Raw genomic sequence first — 13,317 nt, forward strand, 5'->3', positions numbered from 1 at the left:
GCCTGATATCCCAGAGATCCTTCACTGCACTCCCTGAAGGTCAATTTTGTCCTTTATTATGGACAGAAATCAAAACTGCACATAATGTTGCACAATATTAGACAAGGGTTCTCACCAAATTGGAGCTGCCGTAAGACATGTTTACTCCTGTTTTCAAATTCCCTTGAAATGACGGTCAATACACCATTTATCTACCTAAATGTTGCTTTCAGTGACGAGTGTACAAGAAGATCCAGATTATTTCCAATATTACAGCTAACCACTTAGTGGGTATATGTACACTAGTCACTGTGTCAATGCCATTCCCAGTACTGATCTCTGGCGCCAGAACTCACAGCTGTGGATGAACCTCGAGGGTCTGTGCAGATGAAAACAAGAAAATCTGCATAAGTCCCATAAAAACAATATTTTTAACCTATCCCTTTTTAAATGGCAGGCTACTGACCTATTGTTCCCGCGAAAGTAAACATCACATTTACATATATTGGTCTGCATCTGCCATGTACTTGTCCATTCATCCCATTGTCTCAGTCACCTTGAAGCATTTGATATCCCTCTTACCTACTCGCAGTCAGACAGCGTTTAGTGCTGTCAGCAGGCTTGGCAATATTGCACTTGGGTCCGACAAACCAACATTTGAGGTATATTGGGAATACCTGAGGCCCAAGGCCCAATTCCTGTCACACACCACGATATGTACAACCCCAAAAAAGTGTTCTCACACTCAGGGATCAGTTCAGAAGCCCCCTCTGGACTTTCCGGTTTTCTGCCGTTCATTGAGTACTTCCCCTGTCTGCGTTTTTACTTCTGAGGTGCATCGCCTCGTATTTATCAGTGTTACATTGCATCTGTCGTTGATCTGGCCATTCCATCTACATGTTCCTTTTACATAAGACCTTCCTCCTCATCGTCAAACAAACACTTATTAACCACATTCCCTCACCACCCTCAACATCCATATCTCCATTATTTTAGAGTACCCCAAATAGGAAGTGACACAGCACTGATCCTTGTGTTACACGTCTCCAGTCACACAAACAGCCTTCTGCCACCACCCTCCTTCTCCTTCCTCTGAGATTGTTTTGGATATAACTTGCTAAGTTAACCTTGATACCATAAGATTATAATTAATTTATCAGTTTCCCATGCGGTGCTTTGTCAATGGATTTGGTGAGAAAACCATTAAAAGAACATCTTGAAAAATTCCAATAAAATTCATTAGGTATGACTTCCCTCCGATAAAGCCATGGTGACTGTCCTTGATGAAACATTGCCTCTCAAATGGAGATCCATTTTATCCTTCTTCTTATTCTCCAATAGCTTCCCGTAAAGTGATCTGATACTCACTGATCTACAGTGCCCTGGTCTTTCTGCACCACCCTTCCAGTACAGTGTACCCGCATCCATCCTCTAAGTTCTCTCTCCTGTCACCAGATTCAATATATATATAAAAAAATTGGGCAGGTCTTTTCTTCCTTCTCTTCAACAACAGCCTGGGATAAAATGCATCCGGATCATTTTTATCCAATTTTTAGACCAGCTAAAACCATCAATCGAAGATCACATCTTATATGAATTTGCTAAATAGCTACCCACTCCATCTTCTCAAATTCTGTCCATGCCTCCTCCTTCACACACACATGCTTTTTCATGGGGTCTAACTGTTCACTTGTAATATTATTCTGCTTGATGTCCTTGTGGAAAATCTTAGGACTCTCCCCAATCTTGCCTGCTACCAATTCTCCAAGTCCCTGTTTTATTCAGCCCTTTCTGTGTGAACTTCCTCGTTTTCATTAAGATTGCTTTTCAATCGTTGAAACTCGAGATAACATAGGCCGAGTTCCCTCACCAGACAATCTTAACATCTGTGGGATTAATCTGGAGAATGTCCTTTCAGTATATGTTGCCAGTATATTTTTCCCTAGATCAGGACACCGAAACTTTATACAGTATTAAAGGCACAGTCTCAGCAACACTCGGTGTAAGCGAGGGAAGACACATTTACCTTTTTTAAAAGTAAATTACTGTAGATGCTGGAATCAGTACTGAAAACAAGAAATGCAGAAGACCACAGCTGTTCAGACAGCACCAACGGAGAGAGAGCAAATTAATGCGTCCAGTCTGGATGACGTTTCGTTATCTACATTCTGATTCCCATTAAATAAAGGTAAACCGAAAATCTATCTTCATGTTTCCACATGTTTCTCCAATACCCATTTCTTCAGTTTCTGTCTCATAGCCTGCTGTGGCATTTCTTTAAAAAAAATCCTCCTGAATATACAATTATATCATATCTGTTGTTCTCCATTGTTTATATCTACAAGCGATATCTTCAAGAAAAAATGACTGAAAATTGCAACTCCCCTTTCATATATGCATTCTCTTGAAGTTTGCTATTACTTTCTAAATGACCAATACCACATTTGTTATAACAGATTTAAACAGATTCCCTCCTGTGCATGACAAGTTACTTGGTCTATACTTCTCCACTTGTCCTCTTCTTCCCTTTTTGGATCGTAGAATGCATTTATAATCTTCCAAATTGCACAAGAGAAGTAATGTGCTACCCAATGCAATCAATCTGTGCATTGGCTCTCTCTCTGAAATTTCAATATGAAGTACATTTGTTCTGTCAGACTTATCAATCACTAACCCGCCTATGTTTTCAAACACGCCTCGTTACTAATATGAACGATTTTAGTCTTTAGTTACACAAGTCTCATGGTCACTTTGTATTTCTGGGATGTTATGTATTCCTCCACGAAGACAGACACAATATAACGAGTTAGATTCCCTGCAATTTCTCTTTTATCAGCAATAAATTATCCTATCCATATTTGTTCCCCACTGCTTAACATTTGAAGTGGATTTAAAATTTCTTTTCAATTATTGTCAGAAGCTTTTCATTCGTGCTTATGTTTCTTTTTTATTTTGCATTCTTGATGTCTTTTTAATGCCCTTATCAATTTCTTACTCCTCCTTCGTTCCAATGAATCCATACCGTCTTCCATTTTTCTGATCGACTTTCCTTGATATAATACAATTTTTATCTTTGTCTGTTAATCATGGTTGAGCCACCTTATCCTTTTGCCATATGCGCCTTGAGGATATATGTATACTGTGCAACTTATAGTGTTTCAATAAATGAAGGGCGGCACGGTAGCTCAGTGGTTATCACTGCTGCCTCACAGCACCAGGAACCCGGGTACAATTCCCGCCTCGGGCAACTGTCTCTGTGGAGTTTGCACATTCACCCCGTGTCTGCGTGAGTTTCCTCCAGGTGCTCCGGTTTCTTCCCACTGTCTAAATGTGTGAAGGTTAAGTGAATTGGTCATTCTAAATTGTCCATAGTGTTAGGTGTAGAGGAATGAGGCTGGGTGGGTTGGTGTGGACTTGTTGGGCCGAAGAGCCTGTTTTCACACTGTAGGGAATCGAATCAACAGAAAGGGCCTGTCTTCCAGTGTATCTTTATGACGCACTTTTAAAATTGCCACCTGCTGCTCACGCATTCATGACTCCAGTCAGATACACACATTTTAATTTTTAAAAAGTTTGTATTCAAACGTCATTTAAAATTTAATATATTAAGATGGTTATTTCCAAAGGGTCCTTTTCCGCATGGTTTTCAAATAGGTCTTCTGATCACACAGCAACTTCTAAACAGCCTGATCTCGAGTTCACTGTTCAACATATTGTTCAAGGAAAGCAGCTCATACACACTCATGAAACCCATTTTCCCAGCATTAACATTAACTTCGATTCACATTGTTTAGATGCGATTCTAATTTCTCCATAATTACTGCTGTACCCAAAACCTTGTATTTCTATTTTCCTATTTTGTAACATACGCACCATTTGTGTCACAACATTGACATTGATAAATACCTCCCATCAATATTTGATTATCCTTGTTGTTTCTAAACTCCACTTTAGCAGATTCTGTGGAATCCGAGCGACGTGGGATCGAGGAAAATTAATAGCCGATTCAGCGAAATGTTTGGCCAAGGCATGTTTGAACATTGATATTATCTCGCCGCATCCTACACATTCTTCACAAGTGTCATTCTGACATTTTCACCATTTCTCCCCTTATGCTCGTGAAGTAGAGAAAAGCAAAATATTTCAACAATGCTGTGCATTCCCCCAGACAACTGAGACCGCTCTAACTGGTGTGGTAACCTTACAGCAGGCAGGTAAAATGTTGCTGCTGCTGTACAGTATCTTAGTGCGATCAAACCTGGAGTAGCGTGTACAGATTTAATCTCCACACTGAGTAAAGGATATTTGAATTAACCAAGAGATTGTTCCCTTAACTTCATTCCACGGTGAAGATTTTAATCATAGAATCGCTATAGTGTGGAAGCTGGTTATTTGACTCATGGACTCCGCATTGAGCCTCAGGAGACCATCACATCCCAATCCGAAACACTGCTCTCGTTCAAACATTCCCTGAAACCCTGCACTTTCCATGATTAGTGTATCGAGCCTGCACATTCCCGGACATCCTGGTTAATTTAGCATAGCAAATCCACTTAGTCTTCAAATTTTGGGACTGTGTTTCAATACTGGAATATCAATGGAAACCTTTGACAGACACGGGGAGAATGTGCAAACCCCGCATAGAGCGTTAACTAAGGAGAGAATTGAACGCGGTTTTCTTGCGCTGAGAGGCAGCAGTGCTAACGACTGAGCTACATTCTGTCGGTCTTAGAGCTTGCCTACATAATAAATGAGCAGCATACACTTGTTTCTACCTTGGGTCTTTTCCCACGGGAGGTGAATGTAACAACTACCACTTTACAGAATCACAGTGTGGCCGCTGACTTCCTGAAGGCTCTGCGTTGTCCCTCATCATAGATCACTTTGCAAGAAATAGATTACATTTTTGACATATTCAATTTAAACATTGCTCACTCGCACGAAGATTCAGCATAACACGCAATTAGTACAAATTGCAGCGATGGGATGCAAGCCCTCAGCGACTTTCACAGTGAAGCTTACAAACAGCACCTTACGTTTCTCGGCCACACCGCCACGCAAAACTGAACCCATAAACAGGATTTGAATCGAGCTCCTGAGGACATTACTACATTTCCGGCTGCATAGGGAAGTGCACAATCACCTCAACTGAACACAACATTGTCTGATGGAGGGACAAGCCCAGTTTATGGGAGTGGGAGCGCTGTTACCTTCAAACACAGGAAGCACGTATAATAGATAATTAACAAAATTAACATTTGCTGTGTAATCCAAAAGAGATTACTTTGCTAAATCTAACACTTTGCTAAAATTTTAAGTAGACAGCCAAATTTTGCTGGATTCTACTTGCCCTTACAAGTCTTGCAAAACTGTCAGAATCCGCAATAGTCAGGGAAAACATAAACTTCATATCAATAGCCGAATGTTCCCAGTTCCTGTCCTCGAGAAGGATCAACGAAATGTAGTACAAAAAGTATATGTGAAAGTTGTGCAGCCCCTCACATACGGCAATTGCAAAATGTATTGAGCCCCCTGCAGAAGTTACAACAAAGCTTTCTCTTTGCTCTTGCTGGAATTTGATTCGAATCGATTTAATTTCCACGACTGTAAACTTGGGGGCTCGTCCGGGACCCCACGACTGGGTAAGAATCCGAGTATTCCCAGGAGATGTAGGCGCCAATGAATTCTTCAATCTTATTAATCCGCTTAATTCCCCATTTAAGAATTGTCCTACTCTCCCGATATTCCATCAGGGCCCGTTCTGTTCTTAGCTACTTGGACGTTATGTACGCTTCCCTATTCCTCTTGGCTACTCGTTCCATTACTCCTGTCATCCACGGTTCACGAATCTTGTCTTTCCGATCCTTTGCTTTCTACAGGGCATGAAAATGTGTTGCTTGAAAAGCGCAGCAGGTCAGGCAGCATCCAAGGAACAGGAGCATGCCTATCCTGTACTATCTTTACACTATCTTTGAAAGCCTTCCACATATGAAATGTGGACTTCCCTTCAAATAGCTGGTCCCAATCCGCATTTCCCAGCTCCTGCCTAATTTTGATACAATTGGCCTTGGCCCAGTTTAATACTCTTCCCTTAGGACCACTCTAATCTTTGTCCTTTAGTATACTAAAACCTCCATATTTGTGGTTACTGTTCCCAAAAAATCCTCCAACGCAACTTCTACCACTTCGCCTGGATCATTCCCCAACACCAGGTCCAATATGGCCTCTTCCCCCGTTTGACTATTGACATACTGCACCAGAAAACTCTCCTAGCCGCTTCTTATAAATTCTATCCTATCCAGACCTCAGACACTAAATGTCTGCCAGTCAATTTTGGGAAAATTAAAATGTCTTACCACCTCGACACTGTTGGCTCGACATCTTTCCATAATCTGTTCACCTATTTGTCCTTCTACCTCACACTCACTGTTGGGAGGCCTGTAATACAGCCCCAACAATGTAACTGCACCCTTCATATTTCTCAGTTCCACCCATAATGCTTCACTCCCAAAGCCCACCATAATTCCTACCTTTTGCAGAGCCTTGATATCATCCCTGACCAGCAATGCAACTCCTCCCCACCTTTTTACGTCTCTCCCTGCCATGGCTGAAGCATTTATATTCTGGAACATTTAGTTGCAAATCTGGCCCTTCTTTCAACCAAGTCTCTGTGACTGTAATACCGACATAATTCCAGGCGCCAACCCAAGCCCTACATTCATCTGCCTTCCCCACGAGACACCTCGCATGAAAGTATATGCACTTGAGGCCACCATTTCTTTGCGTTCATCTGCTCTCTGCCTACTCTTCCCCTTGTTAATGTTAACTTCATGATTCTTATCGTCTCCAGTTTCCACCTTGTTGTCTTCTTCTCTGCAATTCTGGTTTCCAGCCCTCTGTCACATTAGTTAAAATCCTGCCCAACAGCAGGAGCAAAACTCCACTAAGGACGTTAGTTCCTGTCTGTTCAGGTGTAGACCATCTAATTTTTAATAGTGCCACTTTCCCTAGAACCGGTGCAAATGTCCAACAAACCTGAACCTCCTACACCATCCCACAAGCCACGAGTTCATCCTGCCGATTCTTTCATTTGTATGCTGGCTAGCATGTGGTACCAGTAGTAATCCCGAGATCAGTGCCATTCATAGTCTGGGAAATTTTTCCATTTTGCATGGCAGGGTGAGTGGTGAACTTGCAAAGTGTTATTATAATGATGGACATGGATAGGGTGAATAGCCAAAGTCTTTTCCCCAGAGAAGAGTTGTCCAAAATCAAAGGTACACTTTTAAGGTAAGAGGGGAGAGACGTAAAACAGATCGAAGAGTTAGTTGTTTCGCACAGACTGCTATGTATATGCAATAAGCTGCCAGAGAAGGCAGTACAGGGAAATACAATTACAACATTTAAAATACAATTCAATGGATACATGAGTCGGAAAGGTTTGGAAGGCGATATGCCAGATGCAGACAAATAGGATTAGTTCACGTTAAGAAACCTGGTGAGCGTGGCCACGTCGGGCAGAAGGGTCTCTTTGCATATTGTGTGAATCTAAGACCCTATGATATTATAAATTTCTTTCATCACCAATGATTTGCTGTTCTCAGCTCATTTCTAGGACAAATATCCACTTCAAAGATCGTGCTCCTCTTACTTTCATGATAACATTCTTAACATTGATGTAGTACCGCAAACCACAGCAGCAGCAGTAGCAAAATGGTATTGAACCACGACCTGAAGCCTTTTGCCCGGTATACTCCCTCAGTCTACCATTACCAACGAGCTGATCTATGATTCAGCGATGAGTGTGTTGCACATGCAAGTTAGAAACGTGTGGACTGAAACCTGATCACAATCTGTTAATGTTACTGGACTGGATTGGTTACATTCTAACCAGCAGAACTAACATCTGAAAGAGAAGGTGAAATGCTTTCAAGACCAACAGATCAGATCGAAACTCTTCAGTCCTGCCCCATCCATTCATAAATGGTGATGGAAAAATAAACAGCTTACTGGAGGAGATGCCTCCAAAATATCCTATTATTAGGAATGGAATAGCCCTGCGCATCAGGATAAAAGCAAAGCATGCACTATTTGAACTATCATCAGCCAGAAGTGTTCAGTCGATGATCCACCTCACCCTCGCCATGATACCTACAGAATCACAGATTTCCGTCTTCAACCAATTTGATTCACTGTACCTGACGTGACGAAACAGCTGAATATAATAGCTATAACAAAGACAATGGGCCGTGACACCATTCCTGGAATAGGACTGAAAACTTCTATTGCATGTTGTCTCTGGGGAAACTGTTTCATTCCAGCTCCAACTCTCACAGCTCCCTAACAACGTGGAAAATTATTTAGCTGTGTGCCATCCCCTAAGAGTAGAATAATTACAATTTGACCAATACGACCGCTTCAGTCCCATCAAGACAATAACATTGGTGGGAGTTCTTTTTGACAGAGCTGTCAAGCATCTCAGAAATAGCCTGCTCAGTGTGGTTTTGTGATAGGTTCCCATGTTGAGATAGTGCTGTTGTGGAAATGTCATTGGATTACTAATCCAGGCCAGGCTAATGGTCTGACAGCTGGTGGAAGTTAAAAACAATTAATAAAATACTGAGATCTAAAGTCTAGTATCAGTAACAGTGACCCTGAATTCAGCGTCGACTGGAAGCACCACTTTATTCCCCAATGTACTTTCAGAACGCAAATCTCGCTTGTTTTCCTGGTCTGGCCTAAACATGACGTCAGACACACAGACATATGCTGAACTCTTCAATAGTCTCTGAAAGGGCCAAGCAAGAAAATCAATTGTACCGCATTGCTCTGAGGTCTTCAAGGATAAACCGGATAGAACACCCATCACCAGCCTCAGAATTGCAAAAAAAAAACATCCGAATACACAGTCCTTTCGACCTTCAGAGCCCTCCTTGCGAACACGTGGCTGCTTGTGACAACATTTGCCGAGATTTCCCACAGACTGCACAGAAGCATCGGGAAAGGAGTAGGTCATTCAACACATTGAGCCTCCGCCCATTCTAGTTCATTTGAGAATATCCCATCAATACACTTTACCCACACAATGTGCATATTCCTTACTATTATTAACTATTATAAAAATATAAAAATAGACATTTGATTAATCCTTTGGGTTCATTGAGTTTTCTACCATAATCCAAAAATAAAAGCTGATGCTCTATCTCCACAACATACACCTGTTCTCTCCCTCTCGTGTATAGAAATCCTCACTTATATTCAGTGTCTTGACTTCCACAACCATATGTGCGAGATAGTCCCCCAGGTTCACCAGTGTCTGAGCGCAGACATTTATTGTCATCTCAATGCAGAGTGACCTTTGGGCACTTATTTTAGACGTCCAAGCCAAGAGAATTATCATCCCTGCTTCCAAGCGGTCTCACCCTGTCATAGAATTATATATGTCACTGAGATCTCCACTCATTTTCCTAAACCCCAAGGAATACAGGCTCATTCGTCCCATACTCTTTTCCTACACAATCCTTTTATCCCAGAGATCAGTCCGGCTCTACTTCACTGCTCTCCCTCAATGTCTGGTGTCGTTTGTTAGTTAAGTATTCCAAAACTTCACACAATCCTCCACAATGTTCAAGAGGAGGTATCATCAAGCCCCTGTACAGTTGCAGTGAGATACCATCACTGCTGGACACAAATCCCCTGGAAATGAGAAACACAACATTTCTCTTCTTAACTGCTTTCTGTTCATGCAATATTGCTTTCGCTGACTGTAGTGAAAAGAGATCCAGATCCTTTTCTGCGCTACAGCTACCCATGTGGGTCTATATACACTGGTCAGCGTGCCAATGCCATTCCCAGTATTGACTTCTGGCTTCAGAACTCACTGTCCTGCATGGTTCTCGGAGGGGTTTGCAGCAGGAAACAGGAAAATGATCATAATTCACCTTATTCTAACAACATTCTTTCACCAATGCCTTTTCAAATGGTATTTTGCTATTCTATTTTTCCCACCAAAGAGCACAACATCAGATCTACACACAATACTTTTCATCTGCCACGTATTTGCCCAGTCACTCACTTGTCTCAATCACCTTGGAGCATTATTGCATCCTCCTCACCCACGACCATCCAACATCGGTTAGTGCCATCAGCAGACTTGGAAATATTGCATTTGCTCCTCTCAATCAAATGTTTGAGATGTACTGGCAATAGCTGTGGCCGAAGTACCACTGTCTGTGGTATTCCATGATGCTTCTGATACAAAAAAGGATATCTTTAAACCGATACACTGCTTCCTGTCAGCTCGCCCATTCTAAAACCATGTTCATGTATTAGCCTCATTACCACTCGGTTTGATTTTGCACTCTTGGCTTGGGACTTTGAAAAATATTCCTAAAATCTGAAATGCACTGTATCCACTGTTTCTCTATACTGCATCGGACAGTCATGTTAACTTTGTCGATAACTATTATTTGCAACACAAAAACGTTTCTCCCAAACCTTCTATTTACAAACATCATTGTACTGTCGGGAGTGTGTTGCTGGAAAAGCACAGCAGGTCAGGCAGCAACCGAGGAGCAGGAGAATCAACGTTTCAGACATCAGCCTTTCAGCAGGAATGAGGCTTGTGGAACAAAGCTGAGAGTTAAATGTGACGGGGTTGGGGTTTAATGCAAGGTAGTTGAGAAGACGATATGTATTTAAAAGTGAAGGAGAAGGTGATAGGTCTGAGGGAGGAGGGATGGACAGTTCTGGTGGGCGGTGTCGAGTTGGAGACTTGGGATTGGAATTAAGTAGGGCGAGAGGAAATGAGGAAGCTGTTAAAATCCACATTGATCCCGTGTGTTTGTAGGGTCCCAAGGCGAAATATGAGGCATTCTTCATCCAGGCGTCGAGTAGCAACGGTTGGCTGGATCTGTATGTCAGTGATGTAGAGGGAGCGGGCGTTGAAGTTTTCAGCAACAGGGCGGTGGGGTTGGTGCGTGCGGGTGACCTAGAGATGTTCCGTGAAATGATCCACAAGAAGGGAAGACAGAGCGTCTTGTCTTCCCTTATAGATTCTGCTTGTCTCCCTGAATGTCTGAGGTTGCTCACAGTACAACCTCCAACATAACATCCCCAGCACCTGCACTCACTTTTCAATAACAGGAAAATGCCAGAAGTCCCTAATCTGCAAGATAGATGCTTGACGCTTTACAATATTACTCGAGGGACTTCCTCATGTTACTGACAGCACAATCAGCTGAGAGGGATAAACAAGCGGTCAGTGGACAGGCACAGACCAAGATACAAAGACATAAATCAAAGCTGCTGAATGCCCTATGTCCGACATGGAGCACCATATCGGACACACTGGGAAGTGAACAACGACCCGACACACACCATTTCATTTTTTCTGATGTTCAACATGCCAACACTCGACACAGTGGGGAGTCAAAAACCAATGTCAGGGAAAGACACAGAAAGACAAGTGATTAATTAATGACTGACATGTTGTGAACTTATGGATAAGGAGACAGAAGAATAGAACTAACTGGAATAGTGAGACAATGGTTGGCCCAATCACAAGGATTAGAAAATTCAATAAAGTCATTGTCAGATCAGTAGAAATGGTTTGTTACTTCAAATTCTGAATTTTCCTCATAGAACCGCCCCAGACACCATTAACGGGACAACGTACCAGCCAGAATGGAGAGCTGTGCGGACCGTTCTACTGCAGTACCACATAAATTGGGCTATCTGCCCAGCATGGGGAACATTGCAAACCATTGCCATATATCACTCTTATGCTTGCATTTGAGAAATGCGTTGCATTGCATGGGGGGGATATGCAATCCATCGAGTGACAGTAAATGAACTCCCATAAATGTATGGTTCTGTATCTCATTTGCACCAGTATAAGGTAATACATTATGTGCATTTGTGTGCGTGTGTTTTTGGTCATCGATATAAAAACCGTTTTATGAGATAGAATACACACGGAGGAAATCATTTTAAATGTGAACAATTGGCAAAGGTTTGGGTAATCAACATAGAGATACTAAGCACCAATAAACAGAGAATGTTTCTTTTTTAATTTTTTGTGATTTACATATGAAAGAAATAATCTGGATCTTTTTCAATATATAATTTCAATTACATCACACTGTAAACTTTTGCCATAAATTCTGATGGACTATAACTTGGTGATTTTTAACTTTGTACACCCCAGTCCATTACCAGCGTCTTCAAATCATGACTGAACAAATCGGTTCAGATAACCCCTTCCTTACAGAATTATTATATCATAATAAAAGGGAACATTTACTCGGTCTGGATGGAATGGCCTTATCCTATCCCTCTGTACCAGGCTTAATCGGCTGAATGGTCTTCTCGTTAGCGTGTATAGCAGGCCGGCGGCATTAAATGACGGAGCAACCCATGGAAAATGAACAGCCAGTAAACAGTATTTGCTGGAGCTCTCACCCTTCTCAGTTACGGAAAAAACATACAGCACTATTTACTCCAGGTGTCCTTTCATTAACACCTCGTACACCTGCAGCACCACTTCTCTACGTTTTGACCAATTCCTTTTGCAAAATGTGCCAAATTTCAGCTTTCCACCTCTTTCCGTGGTTTAAGGCGCGTGTATAACCTCATATCCCTCTGTTTCAGGCACATGGTGTCAGATTAGTTTCTCCCCGTTCCTGAGAAGCAGTCTCGGTGCTCTGAAAGATGTTTCAATGTTCTGAAAGGCCTTAATAACTGATCATTAAAACATGGAGCAGCATTGCAAAAAGTCAGCGAACAAGCAACATTTTTACGTTGCTTTGTGGCCTCTAGACATGGCCCCATCAGATATTTTATACAGCTGGTCTGTTGTTTTATCTCTGTCTTGTTTTTATAAACAGGTTGGGACATGTACAATCCTGCACTGATCTGGCACTATTAACACATACAAGAAATAAAATGATTGAAAGATTTATGGTCTCTCCCTCAGCCACTGTCATCCATTCCGTTGTTGCAACACGGCGGTAAAAGCTTCTGCTAATTAAAGCACGCAGACAGCAAAGCTCATCTTACCTCATAATCTGTTAAAGCATGGGTGACAGAGGACGACCCCAAATATCACTGTTTAACGAAAAAAACTTAAAATGCTTTTCTTTAACTCCAAAAGTGATCATTAAATAACAAAATATTCCAACTCCGAGCTTCCTTTGTATCAAATATTTAGCTAACTTCTCTGTAACAATATACTGATCCAATATAGCCCCTATTAAATTTACAGCCTATAATTTTCAAAACCAGCCAGCAGTGTTGATGCTCCTCTGCAGGCCCCGGGACGTCTATGGCATTCTGCTA

Source organism: Chiloscyllium punctatum, chromosome 48, assembly GCF_047496795.1.
Source record: "Chiloscyllium punctatum isolate Juve2018m chromosome 48, sChiPun1.3, whole genome shotgun sequence".
NCBI lineage: Eukaryota > Metazoa > Chordata > Chondrichthyes > Orectolobiformes > Hemiscylliidae > Chiloscyllium > Chiloscyllium punctatum.